Below are 21,333 nucleotides of genomic sequence, written 5' to 3' on the forward strand. Positions count from 1 at the left end.
TATGTGTACCACTGCACAAACAGACATGTCCTTTCACCAGGGAGCTTGGATGTGCCATGGTCCTCTGTGTTATAAACCCCACAGCCTTCCTGCCAGGACACTGACCTTTCTTTGGAAGCTGTGTCCTCCTAGGTGTAATGTGGTATCTCCCCTGCCACTTGTGGCAGTCAATCATTCAAAGCACCACTAGAATTAATCTTGGAATTACTCTCCTTGGCTTTCAATGTTCAATGAGGCAAAATCTTCTGCTGTACCCTTGTAGGAATGCGGAGGAGAAGGTCTCACAGGCGAAAATTGAACTACTATTTTTTTTACTTATCTGAATATACTCTTACACTAGCTCAGATCAGTGTCCTATCTAAGGTTTCACTTGTATACCTTCTACTCCAACAGACTGGTTCTTAATAGAGACAGATGTCAGGAAGTTTTTGAGATTAATTTGGCTTCAATCCTTCTTTAAAGAACAACATGTGCCTGAAATAGATAGTGATATGGATCTACACATTCCATCCAGTTTCACACCTCAAGACAATATAACACCTAGTGAAATACTCACTATTGAAAAACGTGTACTCAAAGAGCTTAGGTCAATGCAAAACAAACAGCAACCCATCGGGTACGATCTGTCCAACACTGAGCGCACAGCAGTTCGTACGCTAGCCAATAATAACCAAGTCATTATCAAACCTGCCGGTAAAAGGGGAGGTATAGTGGTCATGAATAGAGAACAATATGATATGGTCATGGAGCTCCTGAATAAGCCTGGCAGTTACAAAAAACTCAGCAAAGACCCAACAAAAAAATGATTCAAGAAATCACTGACTTTGGGCTACAGAGACATTGGCTCACTGATAAGGAATCTAGGTTCCTTAACACCTGTCAGGGATCAACACCATCCTTTTCTGCAATCCCTAAAGTTCACAAAGACGCTGTCAATCCACCAGGCAGACCAATAGTTGTTGGTTGTCCCACAGTGTTGGAACCCGTCTGCAAATACATTGGGCCTCATTACAAGTTTGGCGGTAGCCTTGCCGGTAAAACCGTCAAGCTACCGTCAAACTTGCAATTTTTTCCAGCATCCGCGAATGCACAATTATAGGGTCATTACGACCTTGCCAGACCCGGTAATTGCCCGGAATTATCACGGGCGCCAGAATGAAATGCTCCCCATTCCCATTTGAGCCGCATAGGGAATGGGGAGCACGGTAGCCCCGGCGCCATTTGCAATGGTGCCGGTGCTACCTTCTGTGTCTGTGGGCGGGTGCCGTTCTGCCCGCCAGGTCAGAACTCGTAATTTGCCGGTCCGGTAACTACGGTACCAGCAAACTTACCAGTACTGTAGTTCGGTACCGTAGTTACTGGACCGGCAAACATGTAATGACCCACATTGACAAGTTCTTACAGCCGATCAGTCAGCAAACAGCCACCTACCTGACGAATAGTACATCAGTGATTGAACTATTTAGAGGTACGAACTTTGATCCTACCACAAGTAGACTGGTTACCATGGACATACGTGCCCTTTACACCAGCATCCCTCAAGATGAGGCAATCCAATCCGTGCATGAGTTTATATCACACGCTGCACAATCATTCAAAGCACCACTAGAATTAATCTTGGAATTACTCTCCTTGGCTTTTCAAAAGGACTTTTTTAAATATCAAGACCAGTTCTTCTGACAAACCTGAGGGACCGCCATGGGGGCGGCATTCACACCCAGCCTGGCTATATTGTTTATGGCTGCCTTTGAGGATCGCTTCATTTTGGCAGATACCAATCCCATTAGGTGATATATTGGCATATGGCGCTGGTATATTGATGACATACTTTTCATCTGGAACGGACCAGGTGCACTTCTCACTGAGTTTTCACAGTGGCTCAATCAATGCCATTGCAACATTGTGTCTGTATTTTATTTATTTTATCGCACGCCTGGCTGAAAGGCATCTGGGCGCATTTCTTAAGGTTACAATGACATAGTATGCAGCAAGAATATATTAATAGCATACAAAAATACTTGCAGAATAATTACAAGATAATAGCAAGGTTAGTCAGAACGGCAAGGCTTAGCCAAGCATAAGACAAGTTACAGTGGGCCTCATTACGAGTATGGAGGCAGCCATGACCTTAATAAGGGCATGGCTGCCTCCATACCGGATTCCAGTACCGGGTTCCTCCAATGAGGACTTACCGGGCTAGTCCAACCTTGGAGGACTTGGTAAGTCCTCATTGGAAAAACCCATCCCCATTTGATCCCCAATAGGGCTCAATGAAAAACGGGGAGGGAGTTAAGAACGGGCCCGTTAATAACGGGCCCGTTCTTAGCTCCCTGGTCCCCTCGCGGGACCCGCTAAGGACTCCTGGTTTTACCAGGTGTCCTTATCGGGTCCCGCAAGGGAACCTCGTAATATGGCATCCCGTAAATAAGGGTGCCGGTCCCGTACCGGCACCCTTCATTACGGGAGCGACATGGTCATAATGAGGCCCAGTAATATGGTATGCAGCAGAGAAATATCAACATAACATTCAAAAAGATATTTACAGGATATTAACAAAGTTATTTACAGGGACAGTCAGAGCGGCAAGGCTTGGCAGAGCCAGGCACTTAGGGCCTCATTACGAGAATGGAGGTAGCCGTGGAGCTATTAGCTCCACGGCTGCCTTCATTCCGGGCTCCATTACTGGGTTCCTGCTATGGGGATTTACCGTGTTACTCCGACATAGGAGGACCCGGTAATTCCTCCTTGCAGGAACCCATTCCCATTTGAGCCCCCATAGGGCTCAATGAGAATGGGGAGGGAGATAATAACGGGCAGATTACAACTGGCCCGTTATTGCCTCCCTCTTCCCCTCGCAGGACACAGAAAGCACGCCTGGTTTAACCAGGCATACGATCCGGGTCCCGCGATGGGAAGGTCATAATCGGTCCCATACTGGCCCCCTTCATTATGGGAGCGCCAGTCTTATAATGAGGCCCTTAGACAGACAGTGGGCCTCATTACGAGTTTGGAGGTAGCCATGCCCTTGTTAAGGGCATGGCTACCCCCAAACCCAGGTCCGGGTCCCGCAAAAGGGGACTTACCAAGCCATTCTGATCTTGGAGGGCCCGGTAATTCCCTTTCGCGGGACCCGGACCCGGTACATACCCATTCCCATTTGAGCCCCCATAGGGCTCAATGGGAATGGGGAGGATGGTAGCAGCGGTACCGTGCATAACGGTACTGTTGCTACCATCCTCGTCTGCTCGCGGGTGCCACTCTGTACACCTGGTCTGACCAGGCATCCAGAGCGGCACCTGCGAGCAGATGAGGAATGCTGCGCATGGCAACAACGGCACCGGTAGCACTACCGGCGCTGTTGTTGCCTTACCGCAACACTCCTAATGAGGCCCAGTTGTTTCCGGACCAGCACACTACGAGTTCTGCCTGCGGGTGGCCTTATTCCCACCAGGTCTGACTTGGCAAGAGTAACACCACCCGCCTGCAGATGGAAATGGAAACACTGACACCGTTAATTACGGTGCCAGTGTTTCCATGGTGCCCATCCCCATGGAGTCCGGGACTCCATGGGAATGGAGAGTAACGTTATTCCGCCTCCGGAATTACCAGACCACTGGGGCAGTAATGCCCTGTTAAATCTGGCAAGCATGTAGGCGGTAATTCATTCCGGGTCCGGCAGCAGCCTGCCGGTTTTTCCGGCATAGCTACCGCCGGACTCGGATGAGGCCCAGTGTTAGATATTATTGTCAATGAGGCAAGTGGTGGCTTTGACATTCCAGCGATATAAGCCAAATTTGAGCTTTACTCTTAAATGAGAGAAAGGAGGAGTCATATCTGAGATGAGTAGGTAGCAAATTCCACAGTTTAGTGGCGAGGACCGGGAAACTGGTCCTCCCTGCTTTCTGAAGCTTAAACCTCAGAATTGAAAGGCAATGAACTTGGGCTGCCCTCTGTGGGCGTGTGGAAGAGTGGGGAATAAAGCGATTCGTCAGCTATTTTGGCACCTGGTTGGCCAAACTTTTATATGTGAGGGCAAGCGTTTTGAGGGAGATTCTTTTGGAGACCGAGAGCCAATGAAGGCTTTGTCTGGTGTCAGAAATATGCTGGTTCCTAGGGATACTTGGTGCAGCCCTGATGGCATTATTTTGGGTAACCTGAAGCTTGTTTAGGTTTCATTGACTGGTCCCAAGATAAAGCGCATTGCAATAGTCGAGTTTCAACAAGATGAGGGTTCTGGCAAGGATGGTGCCATTGGCAGTGGTGAGGGAAGGACATGCTTTGATACGTTTACATGTATAGGCTGAAGACATGATTAGGGCATGGGTTTGTCTATTAAGAGATAGGGTTGAATCAAGATGAATGCCTAAGGTTTTAGTGTCATTTAGTGTCATTAATGTTATTACCATCAATGATGAAAGACTCGGATGCCTGGTCTAATCTATTGAGTCTGTGGTGGGAACCAAGGATGAGTAGCTCTGTTTTATCGTCATTAAGACAGAGCCTGTGTTGTGCCGTCCAAGCCTAGATTACCAGATAGACATTGTTTAAGGCTTTGGTGTCAGCTGTATGGTCACCAGTGATAGGGATGAGTATATGGGTGTCATCTGCGTAATTAGTGTAGGATAAAATAGTCAAGAATATCGAATATCGAAGAATATCCTAGTCAACAATTTCATGCAAACAAAAAAAAGGATGACATATTTCAATTAAAGAAACAAGATCGAGACTACATCAAAGATGTGGAGCTAGAGACAACACTAGAAACATCCATAAACGAGTCCTATAGTCAAGAAGCTTTATTACTCCTATCAGTCTATGAGGACGAAAGCTTGCAAGAGACAATAGAGGAGGGTGAAGACACCGCGAATAAGAAAAATAGCTCCCTGAATAAAGCTCTGGAACGTTTTGAAACTACAGCACCGATCTTCCGAACTCTGCAAGAAAAAAGAATGCAGCTCGAGACAAAAAAGGAAATGGAAAAAAAGCAACAACATTTGCTTAAAGCCATGATTGAACAATCTAATCAAGATCGGGAAAGAAAGAGTACACAAGAAACTAAGAGCTTGAGATCGAAAAAGACACAAGAGCGCAATGAGAAGAAAGATACAAGGAGTGTTAAGAACAAGCCAGAGTTTTTTGCTAATCAGAACAATGCATACAAATTAAGAATGGTGAGAGTTCTAAGAGCAAATGACGGCTTGATTTTAAATAGATCAAACCTAATGAAGCTCTTGCATAATGTGCCTCAATTGAGAGTTATTGAACCAAAAGACATTAGAGTTGTGTTGTTCCCAAATGAAGAAGATATGGTTAGAATATGTATACATCTAAACTCAAAGGCAGTTATGAACTCAATATGGTTAGCAGCGGATGGACTCTGAGTATTGGGCTTTGATATTAAAACAGAATGTCCACAACAGAGCGAAAAGGAAGTAAAAAGAATACATTGAAGAAAAAAAGCTCTGAAGAACCAAAATATGTCTGTGGGGAGCAAAGTGAGGAGGATGTGGATTATAGACCTATATGGTTTTCTCCAACATTGTTACGTGGACCAAATGCTCTTCGTATGAAAATTAAAGGCAATGAGGAAGCGAATTTGGAGTCTCAACAAATAATACCCATGTAATAGAAACAAAAATTGATATAGAAAGATCATGGGGCTGGTTAGCAGAAACACTGGATACAAAAACAAACGAAAAAAAATGCTAGACCGAAGGCCAGGAGTTGCTAGGAACAACAAGTTTTGCATCCTGGAATACAAGAGGATTTTACTGCTTGATTTAAAAATAAACAAAGAAATACTAACGGCAGACATTATCTGCATTCAAGAGTGTTGGCCTCAAGAGCAGCCTTATATACATGGAGCTACTTGTTTCCTGAATAAAGCTCTTCAAGGAAAAAAAGGCAGACCCTTTGCAGGCCTTTTAACCATTATAAAGAATACTTATGGTGGAAACATAACACACATGATTCAACCATCCCCTTTGATACAAATAATCTTGCAACAAGAAGTAACTGGAAGAGATAAACAAAAGGAAAACAAACATATCAATTATCTTTAATCTGTATTGGAACGTAAAGGCCAAAGAGGGTCAGACACTGCTGGAAACACTTACCATCTAAATAGACACAATGACTGAGACAGCCCTGCCCGAAACTGGTATGAATGCAGTGTGTAGTGTTGAATGGCGTGGTACATGTCCGAATCCACATTCTGTGTTATGAGTGTTTGGATGGAGAAGAATGGCCTGAATGCACTGTGCGTCTGATTGGCTGACAGACTGCTGAATGCCCTTCGTAGTGATTGGATGCTCGAGTGTGACCCAGCGGAATGAATGGGAGATCAACAGTATATCTGGGGACCTCTCACTGCTAGGAATCGTGTTCAGAAGTGTTCAGATCTGAAGTCCAAACTACGAACAGTAACTGGAGTGAAACTGATGCTTGACCTTGAAGCCCTGCTGGAAGAGAATTGCTGTTGCTCTCCTTCATCAATCTGAAAGCTGCTGTGTCTCCAAGGATTGATCCAGAGAGGACCTGGTAAGGCGCCCTCTTCCTGAGCTATGAGTGACCATCGTTCACCAGCTGATCAATGCCAAAGCTCCCTGGTAGACAGACCTACGACAGGCTGCCGACCGGAGACAGGGACTGCTGCGGAATCCCTAAGAGAAGCGCTCGGACTGTTGTCCACCACCGTCGACGACCGCCATCGCCGCCCGGAGCCGATGCGCTCCCGTTGCCTAAGAACTCTTCATCCAAGGCCGCTCTCGTCTGCATCACCGCCCGTCTGATCCCGCTTGAGAAGGCCAGGCCGTCGAGGCGCTGAGGAGCATCTGCCGGTCGGTTTTCCGCCATTCAAAGACCCCAGAGTGGCCGACGACTCGACGCCCTTGCTGGGCCACAGTTCTTCAAACTCTTTGCGGTCCTGAACTATTGACACTGAGGTCCAACGACCCATGACTCCTGCCTTAAAGGGAAGGCACTCAAGAAGGGCCGTTGATTCCCCGACGGGGAACGCTACAACGCCAGGTACTTTGGGGTTGCAGAACTATTGGAAAGTCTCTTGTGAAGCCAGTATTCTGCCAATTGTTCTAACCAACTGCTTTCCTCTTATATCTATTGTTGGTTTCCGTTACAAACTGATTTGTGTGCCATTTAACAGTACAGTTGATGCACTTTAAAGAGATCTAATAGTAACTGTGGTACCACGTAGAACTGTATATTTGACGATAAATGTAATTAGAGTTCTCGAAGAAATGAAATTAATTTTACCCAAATATTGTTGACCTTTAAATAAACATGTCGTTTCGTAGTTTTTTTTAAAAAAAATTCTAAAAAGAATCGTATGAACTGTTTCGCTAATAATTGTAAGATTCTTCTGTTCTTTTTTCTTTTAGATTTTCTTCTAATATTATCTCTTTTTGTGAAAAATCAAACTTTTGTTTATAACACAATAAAAAAAATAAAAAAAGTATATTTAAAATTATAGATAACCGAGTACAAAGTGAGTTATCGTGATATTGTACATAACCTTGAATATTAATTATATAAAGACTGTATTTTAACTAATACAGTGGGCCTCATCACGAGTTGGCCGGTAGCGCCGGATCACAGGTTTGGCGGAACGGGTATTGCCCATTCCCCACTGAGCCCATTTGGGAATTCCCCATTGGGCTAAATGGGGAATTTTCGCGCTGTTACCGCCGCTGGATTTCCCGCCGGCGGTATGCGTGTGCAATTTAGGCAGATTTCCCCCCAGCTCAAAGCTGGGGGGAAATCTGTCAAACCCATGCTTTGGCGGACCCTTAAATGGGGCGGTAATAGCGCTACCGCCGCATTGAAGGGTTACCGCCAAACTCGTGATGAGGCCCTGTGTGCGAACATTCCTTTGTGGGTGCTTGGGGACTACACAGTACTTAAGAACCAGCCCGCATCACCTCCTGAGAAGCTAGGCCTTGATTGCTCGACCACGTACCAATAATAGAGAATCTTGGCTGGGGTCATCTGTGCCTCTCCTCTGCCATATAGAGAGCAGAAGTACAGACCACCCCCTTACAGGGGATGAGACAGACGTTGAAGAGCAGGGGGAGAGGTAGAGCCCTGGGGAATGCCACAAATGGAGAGAGGTAGAAGAGGAGAAAGAGGCCAGGATGACCTGGTGGGGATGGTCCGAAAGGAAGGAGGTCCGAGAATGCAAGGGATTTTTCCTGTTGCACTGTCTCCACTTCAGACCCTCGCTATTGTGTTGTTTGTGTTACTCAGATTCTACTTGGAACTGCATTTTCATAGGCTACCATCTGCTACTTGCAGCAGTGAGACTCATTAATGCAGTCTTGGAGACTACTTCTGGGGAAACGGCCTGAAATTGATAGTATCATAACTTGCTATTGCAAAGATATTTCATTTTATTTGACTTGTTAAATCGGATGTGAAGCTGAATGTTGTTTAACTGTTGTCATTACCTGTTTCTTTCTTTTTTCTTCTTTTCTGTTATATTATTAAAAAATGGTAGCAGGTGCCCCTGTCTAGAAAGAATATAGCTGTGGACTCTCAACGTGGGAAAAACCACAGAACAGGCTATAGTCATGTTCTTTCTAGAGAGGGGCGAATGAAATCCCAGCATGAAGTGAAAGGATTACTCTGTGGCCTACTAGTGTCAACCCCCTCCTACTAATGTTACATGAAACAATGGAGCCTTAACTAACTTGAAATGTTGGAGCCACAGCTCCCTATCTGATATTCTTATCCTGGTTCCATGTTGCTGGTCGTCGTTATTCTGAGTCCATGGGACTTCCAGGGAGCTGGAGGTGATTGCTGGCAAGTCAACTCATCAAGCAATGGGTTGTGAGAGGTGTGAAGGGGGAGGGGTAACAGAGAGCGAGGGAATCCTCCATTTGTTTGTCTGCACAGGGCCCCTCAACATGTTGAGAACGTTTTTTAAATTACTTTTACAGATAAACGTACTATAAAAGGCATCAATGTGCCCTCATCCAAGCTCTCTGTGGGGTTTGGGGGGCAGAAGCAAAGCACAGCAGATACTTATCCTAGGGGCAGGGTGGGCACCCTGTGCAGAGAGGAGGGGTGAGGGGAAGAGGGGAGGTGTGGGCGGGGGCTGGGGGGGTAGACACACCTCACAGCAGGTACTCACCCTGGGGGGGGCAGACACACCTCACAGCAGGTGCTCACACTGGGGGTGGGGGCTGGGGGCACCCTGTGCAGATAGGACAGGTGAGGGGAAGAGGGGAGGTGTGGGCGGGGGCTGGGGGGGGGCAGACACACCTCACAGCAGGTACTCACCATGGGGTCTGGGGGTAGGAGCAGAAGCAAAGCACAAGAGGTACTCACCCTCTGCAGCCTCTGATCCTGACTTTTTCTGAACAGGACACAGCAATAAAGTATCCGGGTCTAGGGAGAGCAGAGGTCATCACGTGATTAATTAATGCACAATAGGAGGGGTCTGAATTAAAGCAGAAAAGGAAAGTGTGCCCCCCCCCCCCCCTCCTCCCTCCCCTCCCCTCACCTCCCTCACCTGCAGGGGATTATCCCATAATCACTGCCTCCTCCCCTGGGAAGTGCCTCCCACTGCAATATTCAGTATTTGGGGTATACATGAGGGGGCTCTGCGGCAAGAGCGCGTCCACCATCAGCAGAGCTTCGCTGGGAGGGAGTGGGGACTGAGGAGGGCTGAGCTGCCACCCGGGCTGCATAGATGAAGAATAGACATGCGCAGTGCAGAGATACGTATCCCAGGAGCATGCGCAGTACCGAGAGAGGTATCCCCAGAGCATGCGCAGTGCGGCGATACAGAGCATGCGCATTGCCGGAACACCTGTCTAGGAGCATGCGCAGAGCTGGGAAGTCACTGATCCTAAGAGCATGCGAAGTGTCGAGGTACCGATCCCGAGATCACGTGCAGATGCCGCGAAAGCCTCTACCCGCGCAACGTGCTGAAGAGCTAAGAAGACGCATGCGCAGTGAGGACCCACTCCTTCCCACCCCCTAGAGCATGCGCAGAAGCCTCTACCCGGGTCACGAGCCATGTATTGGACCCAGGCCCAGGAATTAGACGAAGCCACGGGAGGCTGCAGCCTTCCTTTATCTTCCTCTGCAGCAGACTGCCTCCTCTAGTAGCTCCTCCCCTTTCCCCCTTCTCCCCATGCTGCCCCCTTCTGTCACATATCCCCCAACATCCTTCATGGGGTGCATCTTCCTTTTGATGGTTTCTGGGGATCTCTGGGGTATTCTTCTGGGACTTCCCTTCTGTAGTTCTTCTTTACATCCTCTTCTCCCCTGAGACCTCTGTGTTGATTCCTGACCACCTTTTCAAGGCTGCTATTTAATCATACGCTCTTCTGCCCCCTGGAAAGGGTCATGGTACTAAACACTGGTGTCACCTCTTTATCCGGAGTAAAATAGGTACCGGCGCCCCTCTGCGAGAACGAACACGGCCTAATGGCCTGTTCTATGGGAAGGTACCCACTCGAGAGACCGCGGCCGCATTTTATCTCACTCTACCTTTCATAAAGGAGGAATATTTATCTGCATATCAGTCTCTGTCCCACCCACTTGACTACTCCAGCACCAAAATGGTAGGTAATCCTCTTTGCTCACTGTGTTCAGAGAGGCACAGCTCCACCTCACTGATGAGGCCTGACTAGGCCGAAACACGTGTCTGGGGTTGCTGATGGTACTCTTGTTTAAAGGAGGATTGCCTGATCTCTTTTTCCTCTGACCCGTTTCTTGGTTAGCACCTCTGTTCCTGTGCTCTACCACTTCCTCATTTCTCTGTTGTTACTTCCAGTTCCCTGATGCTTCCGCACATTCTCAACTCCTGCTCTTTCCATCCAGGCATTGGGTCTCAGTTGTCCTTTCACGGCTATTGTCTGTATTTCAGCAAGCCCTGGTCCTTCTGTCACATGACACTCCTCCATGTGTCACGTTGTTCCGTGTACTTGGAGATGAGGTATTCCTTTTTGTTTCAGCCTCATGCATTCTCTCTTCACCCCCTTCTTTCTCCATCTTTCGGTTTCCACCTGCTTCTTTGACTTCCGTCTCCTTTCTTCCCATCCCGTTTTGTTGGACCACGTAGTCTGTGATGTTCATAGTACATATATGTTTCGTTTGCGACGTCTCTTCCATTACCTTCACTTTGATGTCCTTGATATTATCTCTCCTTTCTATTTGTTATACCGTCCCCTGCTCCAGCTATTGTTCGCCCACCTCTCTGGTAGTCCCTTTACTGTGCTCTTTCTGCTCCTTCCTCCTTTGCAACTTCTGGTATACTGTGTGAATGCAGGCAGCTTCACGTCGGAAGGTGTTTTATTATTCCCCTCTGCCGTTGATCTCCTCCTGTGATTTATAGTGGTTTCCATGGGTATGAAGCATATCTGTGTCACAGCCACCCACGGTTTCCATTGGTATGGAGCATATCTGTGTCACAGTCACCCACGGTTTCCATGGGTATGAAGCATATCTGTGTCACAGCCACCCACGGTTTCCATGGGTATGAAGCGTATCTGTGTCACAGTCACCCACAGTTTCCATGGGTGTGAAACTTATCTGTGTCAGAGTCACCCACGGTTTCCATGGGTATGAAGCATATCTGTGTCAAGAGTCACCCACGGTTTCCACGGGTATGAATCATATCTGTGTCACAGCCACCCATGTGTGCTATGGTTCCTTCTTGTCCTATCTTGTCGGGATGCTTGTTATCGTGAGGCATTTCCTCTTCCTCAGTAACGTTGACGTAGATTGGGGTCTTTGAAATCGAGTATGTGTACCACTGCACAAACAGACATGTCCTTTCACCAGGGAGCTTGGATGTGCCATGGTCCTCTGTGTTATAAACCCCACAGCCTTCCTGCCAGGACACTGACCTTTCTTTGGAAGCTGTGTCCTCCTAGGTGTAATGTGGTATCTCCCCTGCCACTTGTGGCAGTCAATCATTCAAAGCACCACTAGAATTAATCTTGGAATTACTCTCCTTGGCTTTCAATGTTCAATGAGGCAAAATCTTCTGCTGTACCCTTGTAGGAATGCGGAGGAGAAGGTCTCACAGGCGAAAATTGAACTACTATTTTTTTTACTTATCTGAATATACTCTTACACTAGCTCAGATCAGTGTCCTATCTAAGGTTTCACTTGTATACCTTCTACTCCAACAGACTGGTTCTTAATAGAGACAGATGTCAGGAAGTTTTTGAGATTAATTTGGCTTCAATCCTTCTTTAAAGAACAACATGTGCCTGAAATAGATAGTGATATGGATCTACACATTCCATCCAGTTTCACACCTCAAGACAATATAACACCTAGTGAAATACTCACTATTGAAAAACGTGTACTCAAAGAGCTTAGGTCAATGCAAAACAAACAGCAACCCATCGGGTACGATCTGTCCAACACTGAGCGCACAGCAGTTCGTACGCTAGCCAATAATAACCAAGTCATTATCAAACCTGCCGGTAAAAGGGGAGGTATAGTGGTCATGAATAGAGAACAATATGATATGGTCATGGAGCTCCTGAATAAGCCTGGCAGTTACAAAAAACTCAGCAAAGACCCAACAAAAAAATGATTCAAGAAATCACTGACTTTGGGCTACAGAGACATTGGCTCACTGATAAGGAATCTAGGTTCCTTAACACCTGTCAGGGATCAACACCATCCTTTTCTGCAATCCCTAAAGTTCACAAAGACGCTGTCAATCCACCAGGCAGACCAATAGTTGTTGGTTGTCCCACAGTGTTGGAACCCGTCTGCAAATACATTGGGCCTCATTACAAGTTTGGCGGTAGCCTTGCCGGTAAAACCGTCAAGCTACCGTCAAACTTGCAATTTTTTCCAGCATCCGCGAATGCACAATTATAGGGTCATTACGACCTTGCCAGACCCGGTAATTGCCCGGAATTATCACGGGCGCCAGAATGAAATGCTCCCCATTCCCATTTGAGCCGCATAGGGAATGGGGAGCACGGTAGCCCCGGCGCCATTTGCAATGGTGCCGGTGCTACCTTCTGTGTCTGTGGGCGGGTGCCGTTCTGCCCGCCAGGTCAGAACTCGTAATTTGCCGGTCCGGTAACTACGGTACCAGCAAACTTACCAGTACTGTAGTTCGGTACCGTAGTTACTGGACCGGCAAACATGTAATGACCCACATTGACAAGTTCTTACAGCCGATCAGTCAGCAAACAGCCACCTACCTGACGAATAGTACATCAGTGATTGAACTATTTAGAGGTACGAACTTTGATCCTACCACAAGTAGACTGGTTACCATGGACATACGTGCCCTTTACACCAGCATCCCTCAAGATGAGGCAATCCAATCCGTGCATGAGTTTATATCACACGCTGCACAATCATTCAAAGCACCACTAGAATTAATCTTGGAATTACTCTCCTTGGCTTTTCAAAAGGACTTTTTTAAATATCAAGACCAGTTCTTCTGACAAACCTGAGGGACCGCCATGGGGGCGGCATTCACACCCAGCCTGGCTATATTGTTTATGGCTGCCTTTGAGGATCGCTTCATTTTGGCAGATACCAATCCCATTAGGTGATATATTGGCATATGGCGCTGGTATATTGATGACATACTTTTCATCTGGAACGGACCAGGTGCACTTCTCACTGAGTTTTCACAGTGGCTCAATCAATGCCATTGCAACATTGTGTCTGTATTTTATTTATTTTATCGCACGCCTGGCTGAAAGGCATCTGGGCGCATTTCTTAAGGTTACAATGACATAGTATGCAGCAAGAATATATTAATAGCATACAAAAATACTTGCAGAATAATTACAAGATAATAGCAAGGTTAGTCAGAACGGCAAGGCTTAGCCAAGCATAAGACAAGTTACAGTGGGCCTCATTACGAGTATGGAGGCAGCCATGACCTTAATAAGGGCATGGCTGCCTCCATACCGGATTCCAGTACCGGGTTCCTCCAATGAGGACTTACCGGGCTAGTCCAACCTTGGAGGACTTGGTAAGTCCTCATTGGAAAAACCCATCCCCATTTGATCCCCAATAGGGCTCAATGAAAAACGGTACCCTTCATTACGGGAGCGACATGGTCATAATGAGGCCCAGTAATATGGTATGCAGCAGAGAAATATCAACATAACATTCAAAAAGATATTTACAGGATATTAACAAAGTTATTTACAGGGACAGTCAGAGCGGCAAGGCTTGGCAGAGCCAGGCACTTAGGGCCTCATTACGAGAATGGAGGTAGCCGTGGAGCTATTAGCTCCACGGCTGCCTTCATTCCGGGCTCCATTACTGGGTTCCTGCTATGGGGATTTACCGTGTTACTCCGACATAGGAGGACCCGGTAATTCCTCCTTGCAGGAACCCATTCCCATTTGAGCCCCCATAGGGCTCAATGAGAATGGGGAGGGAGATAATAACGGGCAGATTACAACTGGCCCGTTATTGCCTCCCTCTTCCCCTCGCAGGACACAGAAAGCACGCCTGGTTTAACCAGGCATACGATCCGGGTCCCGCGATGGGAAGGTCATAATCGGTCCCATACTGGCCCCCTTCATTATGGGAGCGCCAGTCTTATAATGAGGCCCTTAGACAGACAGTGGGCCTCATTACGAGTTTGGAGGTAGCCATGCCCTTGTTAAGGGCATGGCTACCCCCAAACCCAGGTCCGGGTCCCGCAAAAGGGGACTTACCAAGCCATTCTGATCTTGGAGGGCCCGGTAATTCCCTTTCGCGGGACCCGGACCCGGTACATACCCATTCCCATTTGAGCCCCCATAGGGCTCAATGGGAATGGGGAGGATGGTAGCAGCGGTACCGTGCATAACGGTACTGTTGCTACCATCCTCGTCTGCTCGCGGGTGCCACTCTGTACACCTGGTCTGACCAGGCATCCAGAGCGGCACCTGCGAGCAGATGAGGAATGCTGCGCATGGCAACAACGGCACCGGTAGCACTACCGGCGCTGTTGTTGCCTTACCGCAACACTCCTAATGAGGCCCAGTTGTTTCCGGACCAGCACACTACGAGTTCTGCCTGCGGGTGGCCTTATTCCCACCAGGTCTGACTTGGCAAGAGTAACACCACCCGCCTGCAGATGGAAATGGAAACACTGACACCGTTAATTACGGTGCCAGTGTTTCCATGGTGCCCATCCCCATGGAGTCCGGGACTCCATGGGAATGGAGAGTAACGTTATTCCGCCTCCGGAATTACCAGACCACTGGGGCAGTAATGCCCTGTTAAATCTGGCAAGCATGTAGGCGGTAATTCATTCCGGGTCCGGCAGCAGCCTGCCGGTTTTTCCGGCATAGCTACCGCCGGACTCGGATGAGGCCCAGTGTTAGATATTATTGTCAATGAGGCAAGTGGTGGCTTTGACATTCCAGCGATATAAGCCAAATTTGAGCTTTACTCTTAAATGAGAGAAAGGAGGAGTCATATCTGAGATGAGTAGGTAGCAAATTCCACAGTTTAGTGGCGAGGACCGGGAAACTGGTCCTCCCTGCTTTCTGAAGCTTAAACCTCAGAATTGAAAGGCAATGAACTTGGGCTGCCCTCTGTGGGCGTGTGGAAGAGTGGGGAATAAAGCGATTCGTCAGCTATTTTGGCACCTGGTTGGCCAAACTTTTATATGTGAGGGCAAGCGTTTTGAGGGAGATTCTTTTGGAGACCGAGAGCCAATGAAGGCTTTGTCTGGTGTCAGAAATATGCTGGTTCCTAGGGATACTTGGTGCAGCCCTGATGGCATTATTTTGGGTAACCTGAAGCTTGTTTAGGTTTCATTGACTGGTCCCAAGATAAAGCGCATTGCAATAGTCGAGTTTCAACAAGATGAGGGTTCTGGCAAGGATGGTGCCATTGGCAGTGGTGAGGGAAGGACATGCTTTGATACGTTTACATGTATAGGCTGAAGACATGATTAGGGCATGGGTTTGTCTATTAAGAGATAGGGTTGAATCAAGATGAATGCCTAAGGTTTTAGTGTCATTTAGTGTCATTAATGTTATTACCATCAATGATGAAAGACTCGGATGCCTGGTCTAATCTATTGAGTCTGTGGTGGGAACCAAGGATGAGTAGCTCTGTTTTATCGTCATTAAGACAGAGCCTGTGTTGTGCCGTCCAAGCCTAGATTACCAGATAGACATTGTTTAAGGCTTTGGTGTCAGCTGTATGGTCACCAGTGATAGGGATGAGTATATGGGTGTCATCTGCGTAATTAGTGTAGGATAAAATAGTCAAGAATATCGAATATCGAAGAATATCCTAGTCAACAATTTCATGCAAACAAAAAAAAGGATGACATATTTCAATTAAAGAAACAAGATCGAGACTACATCAAAGATGTGGAGCTAGAGACAACACTAGAAACATCCATAAACGAGTCCTATAGTCAAGAAGCTTTATTACTCCTATCAGTCTATGAGGACGAAAGCTTGCAAGAGACAATAGAGGAGGGTGAAGACACCGCGAATAAGAAAAATAGCTCCCTGAATAAAGCTCTGGAACGTTTTGAAACTACAGCACCGATCTTCCGAACTCTGCAAGAAAAAAGAATGCAGCTCGAGACAAAAAAGGAAATGGAAAAAAAGCAACAACATTTGCTTAAAGCCATGATTGAACAATCTAATCAAGATCGGGAAAGAAAGAGTACACAAGAAACTAAGAGCTTGAGATCGAAAAAGACACAAGAGCGCAATGAGAAGAAAGATACAAGGAGTGTTAAGAACAAGCCAGAGTTTTTTGCTAATCAGAACAATGCATACAAATTAAGAATGGTGAGAGTTCTAAGAGCAAATGACGGCTTGATTTTAAATAGATCAAACCTAATGAAGCTCTTGCATAATGTGCCTCAATTGAGAGTTATTGAACCAAAAGACATTAGAGTTGTGTTGTTCCCAAATGAAGAAGATATGGTTAGAATATGTATACATCTAAACTCAAAGGCAGTTATGAACTCAATATGGTTAGCAGCGGATGGACTCTGAGTATTGGGCTTTGATATTAAAACAGAATGTCCACAACAGAGCGAAAAGGAAGTAAAAAGAATACATTGAAGAAAAAAAGCTCTGAAGAACCAAAATATGTCTGTGGGGAGCAAAGTGAGGAGGATGTGGATTATAGACCTATATGGTTTTCTCCAACATTGTTACGTGGACCAAATGCTCTTCGTATGAAAATTAAAGGCAATGAGGAAGCGAATTTGGAGTCTCAACAAATAATACCCATGTAATAGAAACAAAAATTGATATAGAAAGATCATGGGGCTGGTTAGCAGAAACACTGGATACAAAAACAAACGAAAAAAAATGCTAGACCGAAGGCCAGGAGTTGCTAGGAACAACAAGTTTTGCATCCTGGAATACAAGAGGATTTTACTGCTTGATTTAAAAATAAACAAAGAAATACTAACGGCAGACATTATCTGCATTCAAGAGTGTTGGCCTCAAGAGCAGCCTTATATACATGGAGCTACTTGTTTCCTGAATAAAGCTCTTCAAGGAAAAAAAGGCAGACCCTTTGCAGGCCTTTTAACCATTATAAAGAATACTTATGGTGGAAACATAACACACATGATTCAACCATCCCCTTTGATACAAATAATCTTGCAACAAGAAGTAACTGGAAGAGATAAACAAAAGGAAAACAAACATATCAATTATCTTTAATCTGTATTGGAACGTAAAGGCCAAAGAGGGTCAGACACTGCTGGAAACACTTACCATCTAAATAGATCAGCTGAGATCAGAATATGATAATCCGGCACTAATAATGTGTGGTGACTTAAATATTTCCTGTGATAAAAATAAAAATGCAGAGGTAAACACGACAAGTCACACTCGACAAAAATAATCGAGATTGCGAAAATGGTAGATTGAAATGGAGAACCATGATCTCTTGCATGTAAATGGTAATGTTCAAGGAGATCTAGAAGGAAAACCCACATGGGTATCGCACAATGCAAGTGCAATTCTAGATTATTTTTTTGTTGATCGAGAAACCTTTGGTAGAATATCCTCTCTAAAAATGTTACAGACAAAAAGCAGTGATCACAAAATTTTTATTCTCACATGCTTAGACACAGTTACATCTTACAAGAGGGATAAGGAATCAAGGAAAACTTGGTCAACCGAAGTTAGTGTAAATGAGGGTCGAAACAGACTGAGACTGTCAACTAAAGTGATTCCAATTCTAACAAAATCGATAAATAAATGGGAGACCACAACAGGAAATGATGTCGAGTATGAAACTTGCCTCACAATTTTAAGTGTGGCAACTGAAACAAACAGAAGGAACACAAAAAAACAGGGTGCATCACTTCAATGCTGACATAGCGGAAAAAAAGCGTCAGCTTGCTCGAGACTTAAGAGCCTTCAAAAAACAGAATATAGCCTGTGATGATATGATAATAAAAAGAAAGGCACTAAAAAAAGGAAATTGAAATTGGGTCAAATCCCATAGAGCGTTACTATTTCAAAAGGACTCTGAACATATGCTCATGGCGATCCGAAATAAAAAGGCAAAATATCTATGGATCTTGCTAAATCAAAAAGGAAATCAACAAGGTGAAGAACAACTCAACCCTATACATGAAACAAAATGGGAACAATATTTTCAAGCAAAGTATACTTGTGAGCCTGTAGAAGACCTCTTGCCTCAAGACATCAATAAGGGAACGAGTTGGGATATAAAATTCAAGAAAAGTGAAATCATGTCACTGATTACAAAAGCGAGTAGATCTAGAGCCCCAGGGCGGGATGGAATGAAATACTAAAGCAGGCCCCAGAGGTATGGGCAAACATGTACTTTGTACTCTTTACACGAATAGTAAAAAAAGGACAGATACCAGAATCAGGACAACATCGATTACTATTCCTATACATAAAAAAGGAGACAGAGCATTTACTGAGAATTATCGTCCGATATCGCTGCTGGATGCTATAGGCAAACTCTTTGTTAGGCAGAAACCTGTGCAGTTCCCTTGGGGACCACTGCAAAAGATTTAGGACTACAGGTGTTGGCAGTAAACCCACTTGGTAGCAGTCTGTACCACCCAGATTTAACTGGTAGCTGTATCTGAGCAGTCAGACTTCCCTCAAGAAGAGTTAGGCAGTATATAGAGTATACACAATAGGCACTCAGACACAATAGCACAAGCAAACACTGACCAGAGCTTTGGTATCAAGGTATATAATTATTTATTTAAAAACACACTTATTGAAACACTCCAGCACTATTATTGTAAATCACTCTAAACACAGTTACTATTATTATATATACATCCCTTATTCCTTATCAGACAAGTCTTAGTTAACACCACTTATTTCCAGACAGAGGTGAGCGCTTAACTATAGATGGCACTCCAATAAGTTAACGAAAAAGGGAGGGAAAAAGGCAAAATGTAGGAAAATACACCACACTAATACTTAGGAACTCTTAAGCAAGGCAGAAAAGTCAAAAGTTACTTGTGAGCCAAAGTCCATAGGCCGGACCAAATCTTGAAGAGAGCAGGGCACAAATGCACCCAAGATCACACAATGACAACAGGCTTAAAAAGTCTTGCAGGGAGTTCAGGAAGATTTTAGTAAGGCTCAGAAAAGTTTAGCCAGGGTGTCCCAGGCTAAACCAGGTTCGAAATCCGGGGGCTAAATCTACCCCGTACAGTCGGTTGCAAGGGAAGCCAGGCGGAACATGGTATCTTATGTGGAAAGGATCCTCCAGCGGGGGCAGTTGTTCCTGGCAGTGGGTGCAAGTTGCGGCGTCGTCCAGAGGAAGAGAAGATCTCGACGTGGAGGAAAGATGAAGGTCGTTGCACTGCCAGGAAAGAAACCAGCCGCTGAGTTTTCCAGTTAAAGGTACTACCGTTTGATTCACGGTAGTGGTAAAACGTGGTATCCCGGTTGCCGGGGTGCTTGGCACAGGCAAGGCGGCCACGAGATGCTCCAGGAAGCGAAAAAGGAAGCAGACTGGTTATCCCCACCAGTTGAAGGAAGAAGACTCTCCGGGCTGGAGATCTCCTCTGTCGTTGGGAAAAGTGGTGAGACGGTTCAGCAGGGCTCCACCGGTGGTGTCATTGTAGCAGGTCGGCTCAGCTTCTCCCTCTTCGGATTCTTAGGTCCTGTAGCGACTTCTAAAGTTCCAGTCTCCAAAGCCCTGCTTTTATGCAGAAAACCCCCATTCACTTAGCCCAGCTGTCACTCAAACATGCTAAGTGGTGAGCCGGCCGGCTCACCACTTGGGCCAATCAGGACGGAGTGCAACTTGAGTTGCCTAGGCAACTCAGTCCAGGGTGCCTAAATCCCCCTCACCCCTCCTAAGTACCCCAGACAGAGTTGCACCAATTTGGAGGGCTTCTGTGGAGAAGCCCGCCAAAAAGTGGAACAAAGGGCTCAACTTGGGTTGGAGTCACAGAAGTGAACACAAACGCCATTTTAGAACCGAGTTCTGGCAAAAAATACCAACCAGAGAATTAATATTAAATAAATAAACCGGCGGTATGTTCGAGGCTATAGGGATTAAATAATTAAAGTTGGTAGCCTCGAACAATGGGAAATCCCATAGAGATATATTCACGGTCGAATATAAAAAGTAGTATCCACTGCCACCAGCCAAAACTCGATGAGGGGGGACGGAGACGTGCCCCCTCGACTAACAGACCCCGGGGCAATCGAATTGCCCCGGCCAGTACGTCCACAATATGATGGTTTGTACTGGTTCTGTTCAGAATTTGAGACTAGTAAAGTCAATGGTGACTTTACATGCCCCGGGAGACAGTAGTCAGTCCCAGGGTATGGAGCCTATCTTGGGGGGTCACTAGGACACCCCTGTGTTACTGCACTGAGGGTGCTGTGTAACACACATCACAAAAACCCATGCAGCCCTATGGAGTAAAAGACCCCATAGCCCATTAAACACATCTAGAGTCAAAGAAACACACTCAAATCATGCCCAAGAGTGAGGGTAAAAGAGTCTCACTCTTGGCAGGAGAAAAAAAAAAATAAACCCCAAAAATCCAGCAAAGCTGCTGGGGGACTCACTAGGTTAGGAAATTCAGCCTAAACAGAGAATTCTCCCTAACACTCCTTGCCGGTATACTCTTAAAAAGACTAAAGGAATGAATACAAAGATCTGACAATTTCGATCACAGACAAGCGGGTTTTGTAGAAAATGTAGATTGTAGTTTAAATCTACTAATTCTCAACCTACTAAAAGCAAAGACCATTCAAGAAAATCAAAAATTGTTTATTGCTTCAATAGACATGGTGGTAGCATTCGATAGAGTGGATCGACAAATTCTTTGGACAAAAATGACAGAAAAAGGCTGTCCGGCAGATC

General features: G+C 45.8%; 1 protein-coding gene across 1 annotated transcript in view; it reads right to left on the reverse strand.

Annotated features, from left to right (window-relative positions):
• Positions 1-21,333, reverse strand: part of LOC138552353 (zinc finger protein 585A-like) — a 267,443-nt gene that overhangs the window by 83,230 nt on the left and 162,880 nt on the right. The window lies entirely within an intron of this gene.

This window comes from Ambystoma mexicanum, chromosome 1q, assembly GCF_040938575.1.
Source record: "Ambystoma mexicanum isolate Mex_15411 chromosome 1q, UKY_AmexF1_1, whole genome shotgun sequence".
Lineage (NCBI taxonomy): Eukaryota > Metazoa > Chordata > Amphibia > Caudata > Ambystomatidae > Ambystoma > Ambystoma mexicanum.